General features: G+C 45.6%; 1 protein-coding gene across 2 annotated transcripts in view; it reads right to left on the minus strand.

Annotated features, from left to right (window-relative positions):
- Positions 1-25387, minus strand: part of rims3 (regulating synaptic membrane exocytosis 3) — a 130836-nt gene that overhangs the window by 87223 nt on the left and 18226 nt on the right. The window lies entirely within an intron of this gene.

Below are 25387 nucleotides of genomic sequence, written 5' to 3' on the forward strand. Positions count from 1 at the left end.
GATCCCTGATCTTGGCCACTTCGCAACCATTTCTCCACAATGACTTTCAGGTCATACCCACTTATTTCTATTTGTGCCACAAACCTAGGGTGGCACAGTGGTTGAGTTGCTGCCTTACAGCATCAGAGACCTGGCTTCAATCCTGACTGCAGAGGATGGAGGTTCAAAAGAGCTCCTGAACATTTTGGACAACTTTGGACTTAATCAGCACGTAACAGAGCCAACTCACAATATATTGGATCTGATTATTTCCAAGGGTCTCGACATTTCTGATGTTGTGGTGACTGATGTTGCTCTTTCCGATCACCACTGTGTGTTTTTTAAAATGACCATCTCTGCTAGCAGTATCAGAAAAGAACCAGAGGCGCTGTATCAATGAAAACACCGGCGCATTGTTTACTCAGGCCTATACACCACTACCAACTCTGCCCTCGGCCTCTGTCGATGACCTTGTGGATGGTTTTAGCTCCAATGTTATGACTCTTATGGATGCTATTGCACCACTAAAGACCAAGGTTTTATCTGGAAGGAAAAAGTCACCATGGAGAAATGCCACAGCAGTGAGATCCCAAAGAACAAAGTGTAGACAGGCCGAACGTAGGTGGCGAAAAACCAAACTACAAAGACAACCTCCGTATCTATAATCAGGAATTGAAAGGGGCAAGGCAGTCCTTTTTCTCAGAGGTTATCAACAAAAATAATAATTCCCGCACCCTGTTTGCTGTTGTCGATAGACTGACAAGCCCCTCATCATCAGTCCCTCCTGAGCTCCTGTCCAGCAAGTCTTGCAATGACTTTGCAGATTTCTTCACCGATAAAATTCTGAAGATAAGACAAACAATGTCTAGCTCCACCTCAGGGAACATGGCTTTGTCACCTATGCCTCCAGATTCACTAATGAATCTACAACATTTTAAACTTTTAGAATGTGCATCTCTGACTGAAACTGTTCAACAGCTAAAGTCCACTACCTGCTGTCTTGATCTGCTGCCCAAAAGCTTCTTTAAAAATATTTTTAACAGTGTTGCACCACAAGTACTGAACATAGTAAACACTTCCCTTCAATCGGGGCATTTTCCAGAAGCCTTAAAAACAGCAGTGATCAAGCCCCTATTGAAGAAGCCTAATTTGGATGCCTCGGCTATGAGCAACTACAGGCCCATATCTAATGTAGCATTTTTGGCAAAGATTATTGAAAGGGTAGTTTACCAACAAATTTACTGCTTTATGACCCAAAACAATATTTTGAATGTTTTCCAGTGGGGATTTCGGCCACATCACAGCACCGAGACTGCACTCACTAAGGTCCTAAACGACATACATCTAAACAGTGATGCATCAAAAGCTTCCGTTTTGGTACTTCTAGATCTCAGTGCTGCTTTTGATACGGTGGACCACAACATACTGCTTGACAGACTGGAGAAGTGGGTGGGACTCTCTGGTTCTGTGTTGGACTGGTTCAAATCTTGCTTGAAAAGTCGGGATTATTTTGTTTCCCTTGGTAATTTTGAATCAGAACGTACAAAACTCACATGCGGGGTTCCTCAGGGCTCCATTCTTGGACTCATTTTGTTCAACATTTATATGCTCTCCCTAGCTCAGATCATAGAGCATTTTAACATATCCTACCACACTTATGCCGATGACACACAACTATATATCGCAGTGTCACCACATGACCATAGTCCCCTACACTCACTGAGCCAGTGTGTCAAACATATCAATGAGTGGATGAACCAGAACTTCCTCCAGCTCAATGCAAATAAGACAGAAATTATTGTCTTTGGTCCCAAAAAAACAAGGCTAGAGGTGAGTGCTCAACTCGACTCAATTGCACTGAAAACCACAGGCAAAGAAACCTTGGTGTAGTTATGGACTCGGATTTGAATTTTAACAGCCATATAAAGACCATTACCAGATCTGCCTATTACCATCTAAAAAATATTGCAAGAATCAAGGGATTTCTGTCCAAAGAAGACACTGAAAAACTTGTTCATGCATATATTTTTAGTAGGTTAGATTATTGTAATGGCATCTTTACAGGTCTCAATAAAAAATCAATTAAACAACTGCAGCTTATCCAAAATGCTGCTGCCAGAGTCTTGACCAACACCAAGAAAATGGACCACATTACACCTGTCCTTAAATCTTTGCACTGGCTCCCTGTGTGTAAGAGGATAGATTTTAAAATTCTATTACTGACCTACAAGGCACTGAATGGTCTAGGTCCAAAATACATCTCTGACCTACTTGTTGTATATGAGGCGCCTAGACTCCTCAGGTCTTCAGGGACAGGTTTACTCTGTGTTCCCAGGGTCAGAACTAAAAAGGCTGAAGCAGCATTCGATTTTTATGCTCCACACCTGTGGAACAAACTCCCTGAACACCTGAGGTGTGCACAGACTGTAAGCGCATTTAAATCAGGCCTAAAAACACTGTAGTTTACTATAGCTTGTCCATAACCCGACATGCAGGTAATCTTAACCGTCTAATTTTAACCCTCTTATGTGCTTTTTAAAATCGTTTTATTGTTTCATTGACGTTGTTTTATTATTCATACTCTTTCCTATAAAGCACCTTGAATTGCTGTTTGCACGAATGGTGCTATACAAATAAACTTGCCTTGCCTTGCCTTGCCTTGCCTTGCCTTGCCTGACTACGGGTGCTGTCTGTACGGAGTTTGTACGGAGTTTTCCCTGTGACCGTGGGGGTTTTCTTCGGGTGCTCCGGTTTCCTCCCACAATCCGAATACGTCCAGGTTTGTAGGATAATTAGCTTCGGTAAAATTATAAATTGTCCCTAGTGGGTAGGATAGTGTTAGTGTACGGGATCGCTGGTCCACAAAATCGCTGGTCGAAATCCCCGAGTATGTCTACCCTGATGCCCTTGTACTTGCCAGACGTATGCATTTCAATTTCCTCATCTATCTCCCTTAGCATGTTCCAGTTCGGTTCAAGCCTAACTCACTTTGCAGTGCTCCCTGTTTGATGTCCAAGATCCAGATGTCATTAGTTGCCACATCAATGCAAGCTTGATTCCATGGGAATATCAGTCTGAGCCCATGTACCAGGTCAGTTTCATACAACATAAAACAGATCAATGTTAAATGCATTATCCTTTACATTGAGACAAGTTATCTTGTTACACTTCGATTAGCAGAAGACGCGAGGTTGTTGGCTGAGTTTGGTCAATGACTTTAAGTACAGTGCCAGAACCTTACAGTGACATACATCTCTCTGAGTCAGGAAACAGGAGTGCCTGGCTTCTTCCAGTCTGCATAAGATTCTACGCCAGTTGAACAAAGCTTTAGCGGCACCAGTGACTGTACAGATTAGGATTTAATAATGAAAGGAAGGAACTTGCAGTTATTTGAATACCTCTATTTTATGCATTTGTGCATAACATGTGGATGCCGCTAGTAATGCCTATGTTCACTGACCACTCCTGTGGCCCTGGGACCGAGGAGCCATTTCAGGCATGTTAAGCCATTCAGTGGCACAGCTGGTAGTGCCACTGCCTCGCTGTCAGAGACCTGGGTTCAATCCTGACTTCGGGTGCTGTCTGTGTGGAGTCTGCACGCTCTCCCTGTGACTGTGTGGGTTTCCTACGGATACTTTGCTTTCCCCCCACATCCCAAAGACGTGCGGGTTTGTAGGTTAATTGGCCTCTGTAAACTTGCCCCTAGCTCGGTGAGACTGGATGAGATAGTGGAATATCATAGAACTAGTGTGAATGAGTGATCAATGGTCGGCGTGGACACGATGGGCCGAAGGGCCCATTTCCCTCTAAACTATCTCTAAACTAAACTAAACATGGTATTACTCCAGACACACCCTGAGGCAGACTGCCCACGAACAACAAAGTTTCCACACTGATTTTTGCCACAATCCTTTAGTTTCATGGTCACTATACCGAGACCTGCCTTTTTTTTTAACCTTAAGATTTATACAATAATTGAATTTAGATTTGCCAGCTGTTGCATTGGGATTCAAACTAATGCACCTGGAGCAATGTCTAATGCTCCAGCTACTAGTCCAGTACCCATTACACTAGCAAATGTCCAGGGCACACAAGGGGCCATGTTTTGAGGTGGAATCTCTCTTGTGAAGTTGGAAACAAGACACAGCAAGCTCCCACAAATGACAACATGATAACCACCAGAAACTCTGGTCTAGGGATCTTCGTTAATAGGAAAATAGTGGCTGGGACAGCCCATCTCATCTGTGCCAGTCAGGGGCTCAGTATAATACCACCTCCAACAGATACTTGCAGAATACTCCCTCACCCCTCTTGTGGGAAACCGACCATTATTTTACTTCGAAGTCACGTGAGTGACTACGTGAAGAACCCCGCCAGGACGCATGCATGTCATATCGCTTTCACGCTTGTGAAACGACAGGTGGGGTGGAGCGTTCCCACGGAGCGGTAAGTTTGAAACCGTGACCTGCAGGTAAGTGATTTACTCTGCGGTAGTTTTTGTACCAGCGCTGTTTTTACACAGGGGGGGAAGCTGGACAAAATAGTGTCCACAAGTGCTACGAGTGAAGCTGGCTGGGGAGGACCGCGAAGTTGCGGGAGCCAACAGCAGCTGAAGGCACAAGCCCCGTAAGGGATCAGCTGTGCCGAATTTTGGTCCCGCGCCGGCCAGAACACCACGGCCGGGCGGGAGACTATTCAGATGGGGCCGTCGACTTTTGACAAGTCGAAAACGGCAGGAGGCGGGGTGGAACGACGTTCCCCCATAGCGACAATTTAAACCAGGACCTGCAGGTAAGAGCTGCGATCTTTTTGTGTTTTTCCATGCTGATTACAGGTGGAGAAACTAACGGGCTGTGACATAGCTGGTGGGCTAGCAGCGGCCAGCGCCACTTGAATCACCTATAATAGGATCAGCTGTGCCCAATGTCACCTCCGCACCGGCCAGATCCACTCCGCGGCCGGGCGGTAAGGCAAGACAAAAAACTATCAAAGTCGTGGACTCGGAGGAGTCCGACTTTGAGCAGCCGCACGCGGCCAGCGACCGTGAGCGCTGGAGCCGGATGGAGCAGTGTGTGGAGCATTTGCTCCAACGTGACAGGCTCCGGGAGATGTAGTCGAGTCACTGTGGGCTGTATGTAAAACCCACAGCAGCACCTCTTGTAGGGCTGCACAGTGCTTCTCCCTCATCAGAGGGGAGTACTGGGGGTCAGTTCTGGGCTGATCTTGAAGAGGGGTTTGCAGAGCAGAAACCAAGTTTGCAGGGGGTGCAGGAACGTGAAAATCTACTGGACATGGTGTCCAACTTCATACAGCCAGACCAGACTGGCCAAAACCTGGAGGACACCTGACACCGGGTAACTGTATATCCCGGAATGTTCCTGTAGTAAATAATTGTATATGGAAACTCCTAAACAGCGGGGATAACAGCTTTCACCCGCACAGTGGATGAGAAGGACATGTCGCAGGACCCACAGGATGCACTGGCACTGCTTTGCAACACACGGCCATAGACAGCACCCTTACGCACCCAACAGTAGAACAAGACCGACTGGTGAAAGCTCGAAGGTCCGGTACACCAAACATGAGTCTTTCTTAGACCATGGCCCAGGCCAGCCTTCTTGGAAGATACGCAAACTTCCAACATCAACCAAACCACAAACCCAGACACCGACGCCTCAACATCAACGAAGGATTTACAAAAATAAGTAAACCTGCCACTCGTAACTATGGAGGTAGGTGGGTCTGGTTCCCTACAAATTGCAGGGAGCATGGAGGATGGGGGAAGGGGGGGGGGGAGATTACTCTCCTTTCTGGATGCATGGAGTATGTTAACTACCGATACTTGTATTTAAGCAGTATCCAGGGATATACAATAGAATTATACACAAGTACAGCCCCCAGTTCAACATATACCAAACCGAATGTTCGTACTTTCTGGTAAAGAAAAATCAGAAGCGCAGGCTGAACTGGAACGGCCTTATGCAAAAGGGGTAATTGAAAAATCCCAACACGAACCGCTAGAATTCGTGTCCAATATCTTTACCAAAATCAAAAAAGGTGGTGGTTGTCGCATCATCGTAGATCTGACCAAATTGAATACATTTGTACAATATATTCATTTTAAAATGGAAACCTTTGTTACTGCTAAACAATTGATTTCCAAAGGTTGCTTCATGGCTAGCATTGATTAAAAAATGCTTTCTATTCAGTGCCTATACGAGGTGACCACAGATGTTACTTAAAATATAACTGGATGGGACAGCTCTGGAAATATAGTGCTGCCAAATGGGTTAACATCAGCCCCCAGGCTGTTCACTACAATTTTGAAACCAGCCCTAGCGTTTCTACGGAAACGAAAACACATGGTCATGGCATATCTAGATGACATACTTATTGTGGGCAAAACTTTGGAATTGGCCAATCAAACTGTAACAGCCACAAAACAGTTATTTGAATAACTGGGGTTTATTATCCATCCAGTTAAAACTAAATTAACGCCTTCCACTACCATGGGCTATTTGGGGTTCACCATTGACTCGGTTCACATGTCGGTGACTTTGCCAAAGGGAAAGGCTATAGACTTAATAAAGGCTTGCTATAACCTCATTGACATCAGTAACCGTCCATCAGATTGGTAGCAAAGGTAATTGGCAAAGTGGTGGCTGCTTTTCCAGTCACACAATTTGTACCTTTACATTACCAAAACTTACAGAGAGCAAAAATACAAGCACTCAAAATCAATGCTGGTCATTTTGACAGACCAATGAAGCTACCAATCAAAGCTATAATGGAACTAAAATGGTGGATAGATAACATTTGGCTTTGTTTCAATCCAATCATTATCAGCAACCCTTCTATGGTGCTACAAACTGATGCCAGTGCACTTGGTTGGGGTGCCACCAATTCCATCTCCAGCTGTGGAGGTAGATGGACTGCTCAGGAGGCATCATTATTACTAACACTGGGCATAAACTACCTGGAAATGTTGGGTGCATTCTATGGCCTAAAGTCATATTGTACTGGGTCATATCACCAGCATGTTAGACTACAGATTGACAATACCACCGTGGTAGCATATATCAACCACATGGGTGGAAACAAATCGACATCATGTGACAATCTGGCTAATACAATTTGGCAGTGGTGTATCCAGAGAGATATTTGGATATCAGCTACTTACCTACCAGGTAAACTAAATTTAGTGGCAGACACCAGGTCACGCAAATTTAATGAAAACACCGAATGGATGTTGAATAAAAAGTATTTGCTGATATTACAGCACGATATGGAACACCAGATATCGATCTATTCGCATCCAGGCTTAATCACCAGTTATCAAATTATGTTTCATGGGAACCAGACCCTGGGGCAGCGGCGACAGATGCATTTTTGCTGCATTGGGGGGAAATTGTTTATTTATGCATTCCCTCCTTTCTGCCTCATCAGTCGGGTATTAAGGAAAATACAGCAGGACTCTGCGTCTGGTATTTTGGTAGTACCCGATTGGCCTACTCAACCATGGTTCCCAGTGATACTGAACATGGTATTAGAACCATGTATCACCATCCCGAATAGATCAGACTTGTTGATTCATCCCGTAACAAGGGATAGCCATCCATGCCATAACTATTTGAATTTATTAATTTGTATAATTTAAAAATACCTCTACTACAGCTGGGACTGATGGACCGAACAGTGAATATGATTTCGGCGGCCCGAAGACAGTCCACCAAAAAACAGTATCTGGTCTATATCAGGAAGTGGGAGATGTATTGTAACAAAAACAGCATCTACAGCATCTACAAAAAAATCACCTACAGAGATATGAACATTCTGGAATACCTGGCAGGCCTCCATTATGATGAGGGGCTCAGTTATAGTGCCATCAACTGTGCCAGAAGTGCCTTATCGACTTATCTATGGCAAGGAACAGAGTATCACTCTGTTGGAACTCACCCACTGGTAACAAAACTTATGAGGGGAATTTTTAATACCAATCCCCCAAGAACCAGGTACTCCCAAATATGGGATGTGAGTATTATCCTGAAGATGCTCAGGAATTGGTCTCCAGCAACAGCTCTGTCCCTACATAGACTGACATTAAAAACAGTCATGCTAATGCTAATGGCATTGGTCACGGCACAAAGGGTACAGTCATTACATAAATTAAGACTGGACAACATGACTTCTTCATCTGAAAACATTACGTTTCATATTTATGAATTAGTGAAACAGAACAGACAGGGATCAGCGGGCCTCAATATCAAATTTAGGTCTTACCTAACAAATGATCGTCTCTGTATAGTAAAACATTTGTCGTTATATATGGAGAAAACGAAAATCATCAGAGGCAATGAGAAGGCACTTTTAGTCAGCCATAAGCAATCACACAAAAAAGTGTCGGTCCAGACCATCTCAAGATGGCTGAAACAGGTTCTAACACAGGCTGGGGTGGATACTAATATTTTAAATCTCATTCCACCAGGGCTGCAGCTACATCGGCAGCTATGCAGTTGGATGTACCAATGGACCAAATCCTCAAGGCAGCAGGATGGTCAGGGGAAAAAACACTCCAATTATTTTTATCATAAACCAGTCATTAAACCTGGAACATTTGCAGAAACAATTTAAGTTCTGTAATTTAATTACCCCATAAATAGGGGCTATAATTTGTGTTAATCAATTCATGGATTTCAATGTCGGATTCATGTCTAAAATATGTTGACACAATTCCTCCTACAGTCATTAAGGCAGATGTGATACATGGACTCGTTTCCACGGCATGAAATCACAGAGCTTTGAAATCTTCACGTAGTCACACACGTGACTCCGAAGTAAAATAGTAAGATTAAACGAGAACTTACCAGTTCGAAGTTTGATCATTATTTTATGAGGAGTAATTTGAGGGAATACGTGCCCTCCGCTCCCACCCATGATCATATACTCAACTGGTATTTCTTTCTCTAATCTTACTATGTTTAAGTCATTATAGTTATCTGTGATTTCACACCGCTGCTTTGAAGAATGACACGCATGCATCCTGGCGGGGTTCTTCATGTATTCCCTCAACGTACTCCTCATAAAATAATGATCAAACTTCGAACTGGTAAGTTCTCGTTTAATCTTATTTTGTTCAATTATCAGGACTTGAACTTTGAACTGACAACACTCTGGGTCAGCGAAAGATTGCAACCGCCAGCCATGGCTAACACTTTGCTACAACTCTGATGCCACTGCAAACTTTAAAGCCTTCCTCATTTGTCTGTGACATTCAATTTGTAATTTGCCCGTAGTTTATAACGCAACTATCCGAGGAAAACACAAAGTGGAACTCCGTGGGTCACACTGCATCTGTGGCGGGAATGAACAGTCGGTCTTTCGGGTTGGGGCACTTCCAGAGGTAGGGTTTCGACCCAAAACATCACCTGTCGATTTCCTCTGCAGATGCTTCCTGACTCACTGAGTTCCTCCAGCACTTTGTGTCTTTTTTTTACTAATCACATCTCCTGTCCGGCTCCTTGTTTTCTCGGTACCACCAGAGTTGTGTTCTGATCACCTTGTCTCCTCTGGGTGCTGATGGTTTCTGACCAGAGAAGGAAAAGAGGTTTATCCTCTCTCCTGTCTACACCACCTGCCTCACGCTGTACTTTGATAGACGCAAAGTACTGGAGTAACTCAGCGGATCAGGCAGCATCTCTGGAGAAAAGGATGGGTGATATGCCAGTCCCAGAAAAGAATAGTTGCCACCCTGTTCTTGAGCTGCCAGCACCCAGGGCCACACACACCCACCCACACCCACCCACCCCAAAGGTTGCAAGGCGCCCAAAATTGGGCAAAATCCGCGGTTTTGAGGCATGTCATTTGGAGAACAGTGATGATAGAGAGAAGGCTCACACAACAGGTTGTGCAGGGGGGGGGGGGGGGGGGGGGGGGGGGGGGGGGAGGGAGGAGGGAGGAAGGGGAGGAGAGGGGAGAGGGTGGGAACAGAGGGAGGAAGGATGAGATGCGAGAGGAATTGAAAATTAGATTAGAGGGGTGAAGCAGAAAGAGGGGGAAAGGAGGAAAGAGGGAATGAGGAGGAGAGGATTGGGAAAGGGGGGAGAGGGAAAGAGAAGGACTGAGGAGATGGCGAGGGGAAGAATAAAAGATATGAAGGGGGAAAGCAAGGGAGAGGAGAGGAGAGGGAGTGGGGAGAGGATATAGAGAGGGAGAGTGGGAAGAAGGAAGGGGAGAGGAGGGAAGGAGGGAGAAACGGAGGGGGGAGAGGGGCGGAGTAGAGGCAAGGTGCCCATCTTCAGCAGGTTCACCAGCGCCCAGCGAGGGTTAACTAACCCCTGTTGCTATTTTAGATGAAAATACCAGCGGGCCACAAGCGGCTGGACGGTGACCCGGAGAGACGGATCAGCCATCGGGGCTCGAAGCCCCGCCGCCCGGGGCATGGGGGCGAGGCGCTCCCTCCTCTCCCGGGGCCAGCGCCCGGCGCTCCCTCCCCTCACAGCGCCCGGGGTTGTGTCCGGGAGCGGCTGGTGGGGCTAGTGAACCCTCTGGTCCAGCCCGGCCCCCCGGCGCTACACAACATCGCGCTGTGACCCAGAGCCCCGGGCGGGAGGGCAGGGAGAGAGTAGCCGGCACCCCTTGTCATCCACACCGTCCCTCCACAAAATGCCTGTCTAATCCCCCCTGGACCCAGAGAAGGAATACATTACCCCCGGCCCGCGAGGCTGTGTTACTCCGATTGGTCCAAGACTGTGTAAATACGGAATAATTCTAAAGCCGGAGCAATTCAATGAAGTTAAATGTTGGTCGTTCCCAGCCCGGCGGTGGCATTGCCCGAGGAGGTGGCTTGGTGCTTTGGCAGGCGGGCAATCTGATGTGTAATGGTGCCCCTCACACCGCTGTATCCATTTGTGTACCCCTACACCCTTGCACTAACTGTACCCCCTGCACTATCTGTACCCCCTGCACTATCTGTACACCCCATACACGTGTATGACCTGTACCCCCTGTATGCCGCTATACTCCTGTAACCCCCTGCACCACCATGTCCCACCCTGTGCCCTCTGCACAGCCACAGCTGGAGTGTAGTACCCCCTGCCCCATTGATTCTCCCCACCATCCACACTCACCCACTCACAGCTGGCAGTGCCGTGCTTGCCCCGTCACCTCCATCACTACAGCTGGACACAGCTTGCTGCCTGCCCTGTCCACTTGCCGAACCTCCCGCTGGACCAGTCCCACGGGTGGCACCAAAAAGGTTCTACGCCCCATCTACGGCTCTCATCATTTTATAATCACCAACAAGTCTCCCCACGGCTTCCGGCGCTCCAGAGAAAATAATCCAAGTCTGCCCAACCTCTCCCTGTAGCTGAAGATAGCACAAACTGCTGGAATAACTCAGTGGGACAGGCAGCATCTCAGGAGAGAAGATGGAATAGGTGACGTTTGGGTCCATGCTTCTCCCTATAGCCAATACACTCTAATCCAGGTAGTATTTTGATAAACCTCCTCTGCACCCTTTCCAAGGCCTCCACGTCCTTTCTATAACGGGGTGACCAGAAGTGCACACAATACTCCAAATGCAGCCACAACCAAAGTTTTATAGAGGTGTCTCGTTAGTCACCTCAGAACCTGCAGAACTGGAATGGAAACAAGTCATCGTCCATCCCAAGAGATCCCTTGGAAGAAGTGGGGAATCTCTTTAATTTGAGTTTTGTTTATTGTCACGTGATCCGAGGTACAGTGAAAAGCTTTTGTTGTGTGCTAACCAGTCAGTGGAAAGACAATAAATGATTACAATCGAGCCATCCTCAGTGTACAGATACATGATAAAGGAAAATAATGTGAATGACGTTTAGTTCAAGATGAAGTCAAGTAAAATCCAATAGTCTGAGGGTTGCAAATGAAGTAAATATTAGCTCTGGGCTGCTCACTAGTCATTGGTAGGATGGTTCAGTTACCTTTCAATATCCCCAATAAAATACTTTTTCTTTGGGTATTTTCAAAGTCCCTACTATTATCTCCCGCTTTCCAGGTCATGTTAACCTCCACAAGTAGGGAACATTCAAGCAACAACAATCACAAACAGAATTGGCATTCACTTTAGACAAGAGTAGTTTGACTGGGTGAATCTAACACAGATTTAATTGTTCAAAGCAAGTCATTTCCAGCCAACTTGACATGAGAGAGATTGGGAAAATATAGTTGATGAGCTAAATGTGGACTTGTATGAGTTGTCTGATGAGGTGGCGCAGTATAGCCTTGTCATCGTGAGTGGGATAAAAGGGTCTGGAGTGGCACAGATCAAAATCTGACTGAGGAGAGGGAGAGAGACTCTCTGTGACCCTTCCAACTTAAGCTCCTTCACAAATGACCACAGCTCATTTGATTATTTTTTGCCATCAACCCTACACTGCAGGGCAAATTACAACAGGCAATAAACCGACCAGCATGTGTTTGGCCATCGGAGTTCCCAGAGGAGAGCCAGGCCTCCAGGCGTCAGTGGGAGGACAGAGTCAACACACAAGGTCAGGATCAAGCTAGCCACTGACCACCGTGCCAAGCAATGTTTTGGATGGCTGTAGAGGGCACTAATTCAAAACTTTAAGCTGACACAAACTTGGAAGCACAGCAAACTGTTTTGAACAAACATTAGTTGACTTCAAGGACATGTAGCCACTGGAAGAATAGCTGATGAAACTTAATACTGAGAAATGTATTCAGAGGGAAAAAAGAGAGGAGTCAATGAGGGGAGATCATTCGTAGAGGGAGACAAGAACAGAGATGTGCTTAGTTGATAGGATGTGGTAGAGCAGGCTGTTAAAAAAGACATTTGGGATCCTCAGCTTCATAAATAAAGACATGAGATACAAGAACAGGGAAGTCATGATGAACATTTATCAAATACTGTTTCAGCCAGTCTTTGATGAATGGCAATACACTCCATAAAATAAATGGAAATGGAAACAATTTAGGTGTCCTGCAGTGGAAAGCCTCGTCTCAAGAACAGATGGGGTGGAGACAGAGAAACTGAGAGATAGGGGCGGTGTCCTTACAATACATAGGGTTGGATGAGGTGTGGCCCAGGTATCTGTGGGAATCAGCGGGTTTGTAGTGTGGATTAGCAGTATCAAGTAGTTTGTGTCCTGAGATGGAGACAGAGAGATGAGAAAAGGGGAGAGAGTTGTCGAAGTGAATCTACGGATAATGGTGAAGGTGATGACATTGATGAGTTCCGTGTGGTGCAGCACCAATGCAGCCATCGATGCAGCGGAGACCGAGCCGTAGGTTGGTGCCAGGGCGGGCTTGGAACAAAGAACACTCCACATAGCTGAATAATCTGCTGGAGGAACTCAAGGGGTCAAGCGACACCTGTGGAGGGAAATGGACAATCAACGTTTTATGTCGGGACCCTTCATCTGCTCTGAAAGAGTACAGGGGAGATGGGCTGTATAAAGAGGGAAGCAACAAACATTCTGCTTTTGGATCTACAAAGTGTGGCCAGAACAAGACTGAGACCCATCCAGGCCATATTGCAAGAGATGGAAAGCATCAATGAGAGCAGGTCAGAAATGATGATTCTCAAACTCCATTGGGACTGGAAGAACGAGACAAAGTGCCCAGCATCCATGGGAAGGTGCGAAGGAACACTGCATAGGAGCTGAGGTGGGAAGATGAGGAATGAATCAAAGTTGTGGGTGTGTTTATGGTATGTGGTGTCATGGTGAAAACATTCATAATGGTACCTGCCACAGTATTAGTACAAGTAATGGGGTCAAGGAAAGAGCTTTCAGAGACAGAGCTCTGGCTGAACAATTTGTAATCTTGTGATGTGGACTCGATAAGAAGAAGTACAAGTAATAGTAGGTTGTGTTAAATTAGTGCTGCAGTTAGCACTATATAAGATACACAAAATGCTGGAGTAACTCAGCGGGACAGGCAGCATCTCTGGAGAAAAGGAATGGGTGACATTTCGTGTCGAGATCCTTCTTCAGATATAAGTCATCTGGTTCTTCATTCCCCTTACCCGGGGTAAAAAAAAGACTGTGCATTCACCCTACTTATTCCTCTCATGATCTTTTACACCTCTTGATATGAATTATCTGTACCTGGCATGGATATATTAGAGATGTTCCATTTATATAATGCAGTCGAGTTATCATTGAGAAATGCAGATAAATAAGATTTATATTTGATGAGCTCCTGCAACTTTTTCATACATATCATCTTGTAAATATTTTGTTGTTTAAGCTATAAAGTATTGCAAATGTAAATATTTAACCGCTGATATAATCTAATTTATGTAATTAGTGGTTGACATTGGTCTGTCACTGGAGGCAGTGTAGTGTAGACAACTCAGAGTGTACCTGTCGGAAGGGAGAGTGTACGCTGGCGCGGTTTAGCTGCCGCTGCTCTCTCTTCACATTGTGTTTTTGATTTTTTTTTGTCTTTGGATCGAATTCTGTCTTTAATTTGTGTATTGGTGATGTCTTTATTATTTATTTTACTCCGATTATATGTTTTTTACTCTTGTTAAATTCTGTAAGGTGTCCTTGAGACTTTTGAAAGGCACCCTTAAATAAAATGTATTATTATTATTATTATTGCCTGTGGATGCCAGGTGGAAGAACATGCAGTATTTCATTGCATGCTGTTAATTAAGTGTTAATTAAGTAAATCATGTATTTTGTGTGTATTTGTGTTTTTATGATTGTTGGCAGATTAATTTCCCTCCTGGGATAAATAAAGTTGTATCGTATCGTATCGTATCGTATCGTACTGTGTTCAGTGCTATTCCTTCTACTCTTCGCAGAGATTAGCAACACAAATGTGGTTTATGGAAATCAAGAAAATAAAGTCAGTAACAAAAACCTGCAGAATCTGGAAATCTCAAATAATCCCGGTGTTGAGAGCTGCTGGAGCTGCCCTAGTCCAGGGAGATGCCGAGTGTCTCATCATTTTGCTGATTTAATCCTTGCCGATGATGGAATGGCTTTAGGGAACCATTGAATATCCAGCCTCTGATACCTCCCGCCATCAGGTTAATGATGTAGCTAAAGCAACAGCCAGGATGCTGATGTGGGACTTTGTGATGGTGATGCTGCTGCCAAGGTACACAATTCAGAGGGAAAAATCTGTATTGAAATAGCTGCCAGGAGCATTCCATGCAGATCAAATGCTGCTGTTACATTCATATGTTTAATTCTGATCCCTTTACTGCTTAATATTTCCACAACTCGAGATGTCTATTTTTTGCATTCTCTCTCTCAGTGAGGAAGACAAAAGCAGAGGGAAGATGAATGGGTGTGCAGAGAGCTATCGACATTGGTCATATCCTGTGGTACATGAGCGGTGATGAGCAGCGCGGGTGCATTGGGTTGGTGCCAATGATGATTGGGGTGCAAAGTCTCACTACACAAACCTCATCAGCCCACAGAGCAACAGCCTGGACCCACTTCCATTTACCTTGACCCAAATCCATCAACACACTGTGCCACACGGACAAGATTCTAGTCAGACTTAGATTCAAATCCTTCTCGAGCAATTACAAAATTCAGGTGATTCCAGTTTGAAATTCCTAAATAGGACAGTGGTTTCTAAAGTGGACACATCTAACATGGGTCATGTGAGAATACCAATCGGATAGAAGGCGCAATGGATCAAGCTGTAGACACAAGGAACTGTAGATGCTGCTTTATCAAATAAGACACAGAGTGTTGGTGTAACTCAGCATGTCAGATAGCATCACTGGAGAACATGGAGAGGTGACGTTTGAGATCAGGATCCTTCATCATGGCCAAGCTGGTTCACAATCACAATCACTATAATACTTTATTAGCCAAGTATGTTTTGCAACATATGAGGAATTCAATTTGCTACGTTGGTCATACAAATAAAAATCAACGGAACATACAAAACACATGTTAACATAAACATCCATCACAGATTCCACAGTTGTCGCCTTCCATCACAGACTCCACATTCCTCACTGTGATGGAAGACGAAAAAAAGTTCAATCTCTTCCCTTTGCTCTCCTGCGGTCGGGGGCATCGAGCCCTGTGTTGACGGGATGATCTTGTCTCCCCTAGCCGGCGGCGGGCACTCTGCGTCGAGGCGATCTGCTCCTGCATCAGAGGGATGTCGGCTCCCCCGCGCCGGGCGATTTAACCTCGCCTCGGGGCTGGTCGAACCTTCCGCTACATTGGAGCTCCCGACATCCACGGCCTCTCCCGAGACTGCGAACTCCCAATGTAAAGACCACAGGCCCCGGTTGGAGCGATCCCAGGCAAGGGATCGACTCTGATGCAAGTCCACAACCCGCGGTGGGGCCCAAGGTCAGTCCGAGGAGGCCTCCAGCTCCATCGATGATAGGCCGCAGAGCGACCGGTGAATGCGATCTGAAAATTAATCTCATCTCTGGCAAGGTAAGAACCTGAAAAAAATGTTTCCCCCGACCCCGACCCCTCCCCCACATAACACAAACCGGAAAACCTGGACAAGTCCGTGGTCCCTGCCTGCTTCAAAAAATCCATCATTGTACCGGTACCAAAAAATGCCTCCCCAGCCTGTCTGAATGACTACCGTCCAGTGGCCCTTACCTCGGTAGTCATGAAATGCTTTGAGAGGCTGGTGAAGAATCACATCTGCGCCTTCCTCCCTCGGAACATGGACCCGTTGCAGTTTGCATACCGTCCGAACAGGTCCACGGACGATGCGGTCTCCCAGGTCTTGCACACCGCTCTCTCCCATCTGGACAGCCAGAAGGGGGGCTACGTGAGGATGCTGTTCATAGACTACAGTTCAGCCTTCAACACGATAGTCCCCACCAGACTGGCCGGGAAGCTACTGGAATTGGGGCTCAACACCTCCCTGTGTGCCTGGGTCCTGGACTTTCTCACCGCCAGGCCCCAGGTAGTCAAGATGGGAGGGAATACATCGAAGTCCCTCACCCTGAGCACAGGATCGCCCCAGGGTTGCGGCCTCAGCCCCCTATTGTACTCCCTGTACACACATGACTGTGTGGCTAGGTTCAGCTCCAATTCAATAATTAAGTTTGCTGATGACACTGTGGTGGTGGGCCTGATCTCAGACAATGATGAGAGGGCCTACCGGGAGGAGGTGGCTGATCTAGCACTCTGGTGCCAGGAGAACAGCCTCCTCTTGAACATCAAAAAAACGAAGGAGCTGATCATGGACTTTAGGAGGACACATCATCCGAGGACGTACACTCCATTGAGTATAAATGGGGATCCTGTGGATAGGGTGAACTGTTTTAAATATCTGGGAGTCCACATCTCTGAGGATATGACATGGTCATCACACGCCTCAGCACTCGTGAGTAAGGCAAGGCAGCGCCTTTACCACCTCAGGCAATTGAGGAAATTCAGAGTGTCTCCGAGGATCCTCCAGTGCTTCTACGCAGCGGCGGTGGAAAGCATCTTGTCCGGGAACATTACCATCTGGTTCGGGAATTGCTCTGCCAAGGACAAGAAGGCTCTGCAGAGAGTAGTGCGTTCGGCCGAACGCACTATGGGAACTTCACTCACCCCCCTGCAGGAACTATACAACAGGAGGTGCAACTCCAGAGCAAACAAAATCATGAGAGACCTCTTCCACCCCTGCAATGGACTGTTCCAGCCGCTACGGTCAGGCAAACGCCTCCGTTGCCATGCAGTGAGAACGGAGAGGTTGAGAAGGAGTTTCTTCCCAGAGGCAATTCGGACTGTAAACGCCTTTCTCACCAGGGACTAACTGTACAGAATGTTTTTCCTTCTATTATTTATTATGTAAAATAATATGTGTGTTATGATTGTGTTTATAATTTGTTTGGTTGGTTTGTTGTTCCGCGAGCATTGCCACTTTCATTTCACTGCACATCTCGTATGTGTATGTGACAAATAAACTTGACTTGACTTGACTTGACTTGAAAACATTTACAGGAACTGTTAACACACACTAAAAATTGAAAAAAAGACGAAAAAACAAACAGACTGTTGGCGGGGCTGCCACTCTATTAGATAAGTTTGCTGACCAAATAATTCAGATCAGTAATTCTGAAAAAACCCAATCCCGTAGGTTTACACATGGCAATTCAAGCACATAGGATGTGGAGGCTTTGGTGAGGGTACAGAAAAGGTTTACCAGGATGTGGTCTGGAATAAAGGGGATTAGCTCCTTGGAGAGGTTGGACAAACTTGGATTGTTTTCTTTGGACCATTGGAGGTTGAGGGGAGATCATATAGAAGAAAGACATAGATAGAGTAGACAGACAACCATTTTCATTAACCAAATGTCAAAGGCAAGTAAGCACAGCTTTAATATGAGAGGGTCAAAATGTAATGGTGATGTGTGAGCACCTTTTTTATACAGGGTGGTGAACGTACTACCAGGGGTGGAGGTGGAAGTATATACGATACGCACATGGATGTGCAGGGAATGGAGGGATATGGATCATGTGCATGGAGAGGTGATTAGTTTACGCCATCATGCTTGGCACAGACATTGGGGCCGAAGGGCCTGTTCCTGTGCTCCATGTACAGAGAGCAGAAGATACAGTGGTTTGCCTGAAATTCTTGGGCTGCAATTCTCAATTGGGCAGCAAAAACACATCAGCCACACTTATGGCTGTGTCAGGCATGGACACATGAAGGCTGGTTATGTATCTCTTGATGCTCATTTCAGCTTGGAGTCAAACAGCACAATCTAATCATTTGGATAGTCTGCCCACTTTGCATTGGCGCAGAAGCCACTTTCGAAAGGGAATGTAACAGCATGGAAACAGGCCCTTTGGCCCACCGAGTCCATGCAAACCACCAATCACCCGTTCACACTAGTTCTATGTTATCCCATTTTTGTATTCACCTCCTACACACAAGGGGGAATTTACAGAGGTCAATTAACCTATAAACCCGCACGCCTTTGGAAAGTGGGATGAATCCTGAGCGGCTGGAAGAAACCCACAGTCACTGGTAGAACTGCTGCCTCACAGCGCCAGAGACCTGGGTTCGCACATAACCTTGGTTGCTGTCTCTGTGGAGTTTGCATGTTCTCCCTCTGACTGCATTGATAGCCAACCAGAGAGCTAGCAAAGACAACTAGGGCTGATTGGCCTCCTTCCAGGTGCCAAATCTTGGGGTCAACATCCATGCTTGTTTCTGACTTCTGAACAAAGCCTGAACTCACTGGAACAATCTGGACAAGAGTGCTGACCAGGTCCCTTGTGGGGAAACCCTGCCTTTGGCTAATCCCCTTCCCAAGGTAATACGAGGAGAGGGTTCAAAAGCCACCCGCCCTATAACAATGCTGGCAACAGTTAAACCAGGTGATGTGCCAAAGCAATGCAGAAACCCTTAAAGTTCCTTGCAACAGCCCATCTCCACTGCAAATAACCAGTGCAGTGTATTACATTCACGGCAGCAGTTTGGAGAGCAGTGACAAAGATGGCACATCTGGGCTTGTGACTTTACATGGAATTCACAGTTAGCTGCATCACACAGAGCTGTGGCAACAGTCAGCTGGGAAATTGGTGATAATTCACTGGAAAACCTAGACACATTACTGTACTGCATCGGAAATGAGAGGGAAAAGGCCTTCTGGTCCGTGGGATGACCGCACCTTCCAGTCTTCATCTGCATTTTGTAAAATTAATTTACATTTCAGTAAATCTTGCTTTTCCTGTGAGAAGGTCCATCAGGGAGTTTACGAGAATCAAAGCAGTAAACGCATTTAATTTACTTGAACAATTATCACTTAAGGACACACTGTTTTATGGATGTATCATGTAGCTATGACATTAGTCATAAGCTGCAAAAACACAAACATTATTTCGTAGTGGAAATCTCTGAGCTACACTCATTAGGCCTGGGTGATGCAATATTCTGCCGATATCAAGAATGCCATGGAAATGTGCAGTGCCGCACTTTGTACCCGAGATCCCTCCGTGTCTGACTGTAGATCGACACAAAGTGCTCAACGGTTCCCTCCGTGTCTGGCTGTAATTGCTCCTGAACCTGGTGGTGTGGGACCAAGCTATCTCTACCTCCTGCCCAATGGTGGCAATGAGCAGAGGGAATGCCTGGAAGGTGAGGGTCCTTGATGATAGATGCTGCCATTTTGAGGCAGTGCCCTCATGTGCATCCTTTCAATGGTGAGGAAGGATGTGTCCATGATGGACTGGGCCCCTCTCGTACCCCACCCTCTGTGCATTGTCCCTTGCATTCCTGTGCTTGAAATAGATGTACCAGGCAAATCGTGCCCTTTCTCGAGTTGACAGCTAGTTCCTTGGTCTCGCTGACGTTGAGCGAGAGGTTGTTGTTGCGGCACCACTGAACCAGGTGTAACCATTGAACCAGGCATTGGAGCCGTGCTCATCCACACAGTGGTGGTGGAGAGTGAGTAGAGCAGGGGACTAAACACACAGCCTTGAGGAGCACCTGTGTTGATGTTCAGCGAGGAGGAGATGAATTTCTTCACTCAGAGCCCAAGTATGGGCGCTGGGAATTGAATGAAATAATTTGTTAGAAGGGGAGAATGAAATATGCAAGAGGAAAGTGTGTGCACAGAGGGTGTGGGTGACTAACAGCATTAATGTGTAGATAAGGAGTAGAAGGGATTGGTCATGGGAAGACTGAGGGTGACATGCATCAATGTGTAGGAAGGAACTGCAGATGCTAGTTTACACCGATAGACACAAAATGCTGGAGTAACTGGAGAGAGGGAATGGGCGACGTTTCAGGTCGAGACTTTTCTTCAGAATTCATGATACAGGACATATGTGTCAAAGGTTCATTACACAGTGTAAATACACAGTGCAAGGGAATGTGTGCAAAGGTCTGCTGCAGCCAGGGAGTGTTAACACACAGGATAGGGAGTGTGTGCAGTGGTTGGGCAAAACATTGGTGAACTTTCAATGGTGGGACATAGGGCGGGATGACTACAAATTTACAATTCCTGCTTGCAGGTTATTCAGGAAAAATTGGGATGAAGAAAATGCTGTTAGTCGGATAACTTTATCACATTTACCATTACAGGACTAGAAAGGAATAATAGACTCGAGGAACAAAATATATTTGGTTGGAATTAAGGAACCATTCAATGTTGCAATGTTGACTGTTGGACAACTAATTCAAAGGAAGAATTTCATCGAGTCACAGGGTCATGCAGCATGGAAAAGGGCCCTTCGGCCCAACTTGCCCATGCTGACCAAGATGCTACACTAGTCCCACCTGCCCATGTTTGGCTGGTAACTGGACTGAAATTAAAATGGCAGTTTTTAATCAATTTATTGTACACTGGGAAAAATGAGTCTAAAAGGTAACGAGAGAGCAGAATTGCCAATGCAAAAGGACTAGGAACAAGTAAAATGGGGAAGGGTTAATTTTAGTGGTTTGAAAATGAGTCTGCCCTGGTAGACCAGTAAATGAGCAATAAGAGACTACTATGGATGGTTGGTGAACAAAGCAGATTTATTTCCAAAGGAGGAATGGGGAATAGGACGTTGAGGAAAGATAGAACCATTAATATGAAGCTGTAACTGGAGGCTTATGATAAACATTGTAATTCAGTCACAGACCCACGGCTAAACATAGAAAATGCAGGAATGAGTTGAAGAAAGAATGAAGAGGCTCAGAGGGAGGGAGAGGAGGCAGGCTGGCAGCTCACATGAAAAACAACCCAAAACATATTTTATCAATAATATAAGGGGATTAAATGGTGATGAGCAAGCAAAATATAAGCAGCCGTGTGAAGACGGAGGCTTTGTAAATTACTGTTTTCACAGAGGAAGAGGTTGCTGTCAATATCACAGTAAATGAGCAGGTTGTTCAGATATTGGATTGGACAAAAATAAATAAGGAGCAGGCAGCTGAGAGGTTTGTGCTGGTTTAAAGCAGCAGCAACGCTCTCATTTCGCTCCTACCATCGGGAAGAAAGTACAGGAGCTTGAAAACCGTGACCACCAGGTTCAAGAACAGCTTCTTCCCAACTGTCAGGCTCTTGAAAATAAATCACAACTATGAAGTCATATTTTTGCACAAGCATTGTGTTTAATAATTTATTGAATTTTTATTTCTTATATATTTTCTGTGTTTATTGTGTGTACAGGCCTGTTATTCTGTTGCAAGGAAGGGTTTCATTGTTCCATTGTCGGTACATAAAATAATCAAACACTCCTGAGTTTTGAACTGGATGGGATGCTGGGGATGGAAGCTCTGGACACTCTGGCCACATCCACTTTGTTGGTACAGTGGTAGAGTTGCCGACTTACAGTGCCAGAGACATGGGTACCATCCTGACCATGGATGCTGTCTGTACGGAGTTTGTACCTTCTCCCTGTGACCGGATATGTTTTCTCCGGGGACTCCTGGTAGCACGGACTTGTTGGGCTGAAGGGCCTGTTTCCACACTATATCTCTAAAGTCTAAAGACCCATCCAACCCTCGATACAGTGTTTTGAGGGAACAGTGGGGTTGCAAACGCTATACCCACGACCGCAAGAAATTATCGAGAGTTGCGCATGTGGCCTGGTCCATCACACAAACCAAACTCCACACCATTGATTCCATCTACACTTCCCGTTGCCTTCGAAAAGTAGCCAACATGATCAAAGGCTTGTCCCACCCTGGTAATTTCTTCTCCCTCACGCTCCTGTTGAGCTGAAGATACAAAATCCTGAAAGCACGCATCACCAGAATCAGGAACAGCTTCTTCCCTTATGTTATCAGACTTCAGAACGGTCCTTCCATAAGCTAGGGTACAGCCCTGGTTCTCCAACCTACCTCATCGCGGGCTTTGAACTTTTTCTCTGGAACTGTTACGCTACATTGATGAGAAATTATATTCTGCACTCTGTATCTCTCATTCGCTCCACCTATTCAACATGAATTTGGCTTCAAAAAGGCTGGCAGTATCATCAAAGACCCACAACATCCTGGCCACACACTAATCTCCCTGCTACCTTCAGGTAGAAGGTACAGGAGCTTGAAGACTGCAACAACCAGGTTCAGGAATAGCTACTTCCCCACAGCCATCAGGCTATTAAACCTGGCTCGGACAAAACTTTGATTATTAATAACCAATTATCTGTTATTTGCACGATCATTTTATTTATTCATGTGGGTATATATTTATATTATAGTATATGGACACATTGATCTGTTTTGTACTCTACTATGTTCTGTGTGCTGAAGCAAAGCAAGAATTTCATTGCCCTATCAGGGGCACATGACAATAAACTCACTTGAACTTGAAGTTGAATGTTCTCATTTGAATGGATAGCATGCAAAACAAAGCTTTTCACTGTATGTTGTTACAGGTTTCAATGATAAACCTAAGCCTAAATCCTTCCTGATTAAGTCGATTACTCTGCCAACCAGTTGGAGTAACACTGGTAGGAGGATAATGAGAGCCACTAAGCTGGGAGCACTTGGAAAAACATTGCTGAATGAAAGCACGCGTGTATTTGTTAGAGCAGGTCATGTCTGACTAAATTATTGAGACCTTTGATGAAATAGTGGAGGCGCTGCTGAGATTAGTGCGATTGAAGTTGTTCAAATGTCATTTAATACAAAGTACTATATTGTCAGAAAATTATTGGAATATAAGGGTCTGTAGTTACATCGAAATGCACCAAGGGTCAAGGAGAAATTAGAATGCTTGAAACACAGGATAAATATTCTCTCCATCTACCCACGGAATCCTTCAAACATCTTAACCACCATGATTGGGTCTCTGTCAAACTTCTCTATTCAACACCTAAGGCAGTTTATGGAACAATGATTCATTACTTAACACATTTGACGTAGCCCAGTGAATTTTCAGCTCTACTGAATGAGGCCCACTGATGGATTCTAACCAGGGCGCTGTGCTGGGCAAAAATATTTCCAACCTGTTTGGTTCCAGCCTCCTGGAGATAAAGGTCAACAGTTTCTGGGCCTTTCTAATTATTCCCTGTACCAGGCCAATAACTGTTAGTTATGATTAGATTAGTCATAGTGTCATACAGCATGGAATCAGGCCATTCGGCCCACCATATCCATGCTGACTAGTGGACACAGACCTATATTAATCCCATTTTCCAGCACTTGGCCCATAGCTTTCTTTACCAAGATGATTCAAATGTTCATCTAGACTCTTAAATGCCGCCAGTATCTCTGCTTCCAAGTGTGTTCCAATCATTCTCCACTCTCCCAGTGAAAATATGTACTCCTCAGATCCCTTCTAAATCTCTTACCCCTAAACCGTTGTTCTCTTGTTTTATCCTCTGGATATGGGGAATAGTTTCCTGCCATCTATTTTATCTATACCTCAATCATGTTCCCTCATCACCTTCTCCATCCCTGAACAAATAGACCTAGCTTCTCCCATCTCTCCTCAAACATGAGATGCTCCATCTCAAGTTACATCCTGGAGTTTATTTTGTACCATCTCCAGTCCTACAGCGTGGTGATTCAGGACCGCATGCAGTACTCCAGCTGAGGTCTAAATAATGTTTTATAAATCTGAAGCATCACGTCCCTGCTCCTGTAGACTGTAAGGGTTTTCTGCGTCGAGCTTTCGCCCGACCTGAGGTCCCTGTGGTTTGCTCTAGTCCCTCGACCAGGCCACGCACACTGGTTCCCCGTGAGTGGCTCGACCCACTCACCCCCTACGGTTCTAGACACTGGACTTAGTTGCAGGATTGTTGATAGTGCAGAAAATTCAGCCAGACCAGATTTGAAGACCAGGGTTTAAACAGGGAAAAAAACGTTTATTTAGCGGTTGGGACTACGGTATATGAATATATGAATACTTTGAATATGAATATATGAATACTTTGACACAGTTCTATAAGGCATATGCATAATTACAGTTCCTGTTTCGGGATCATAGACGCAATAACTACGATACAATACTCGAGTGCGGGATGGGGAACGTACGGCACATCGTAACATTTGCCCGCACATTTACACTTTACACCCACGTTAATATAACCCCCTCCCCCTCCCCTCTACACTAAACTATGTCCAGGATGTGCAGGATCGGGGTACATGCTCACCATGGGGCGATTACTGAGGTTACTGGCTGGTCGTGCTGCTTCCTCCGATTAGGTGGCTGTGGAAGGGTCGTCAGCGGTCGTCTCGGTCTTTCGGGTGGTCCCGGGGGTTCCCCTCGCCCAGGGGTCCTACTGCTTAGGTGGCTGGCGGGGACTCCAGCCGGAGTGGGTCGTCAGCGGTCAAGTCTCCAGATTCGTTCAGTGTCCATGTCTCCCTCCTTTTTTCTTTTCTTGGTGGCCAGGGGTTCACCCTGACCCGTCCTATCTCCCGCCATCTTGGGGTCCTACTGTTTTCTCTTTTCGTTCCACGTCCGGGCGGGGACTACCAGCCGTTTCTCGAGTGTGTCACACTAGACACCGTGTACTTTTTAAGCGCTGTCC

This window comes from Leucoraja erinacea, chromosome 26 (genome assembly GCF_028641065.1).
Source record: "Leucoraja erinacea ecotype New England chromosome 26, Leri_hhj_1, whole genome shotgun sequence".
Classification (NCBI taxonomy): domain Eukaryota; kingdom Metazoa; phylum Chordata; class Chondrichthyes; order Rajiformes; family Rajidae; genus Leucoraja; species Leucoraja erinaceus.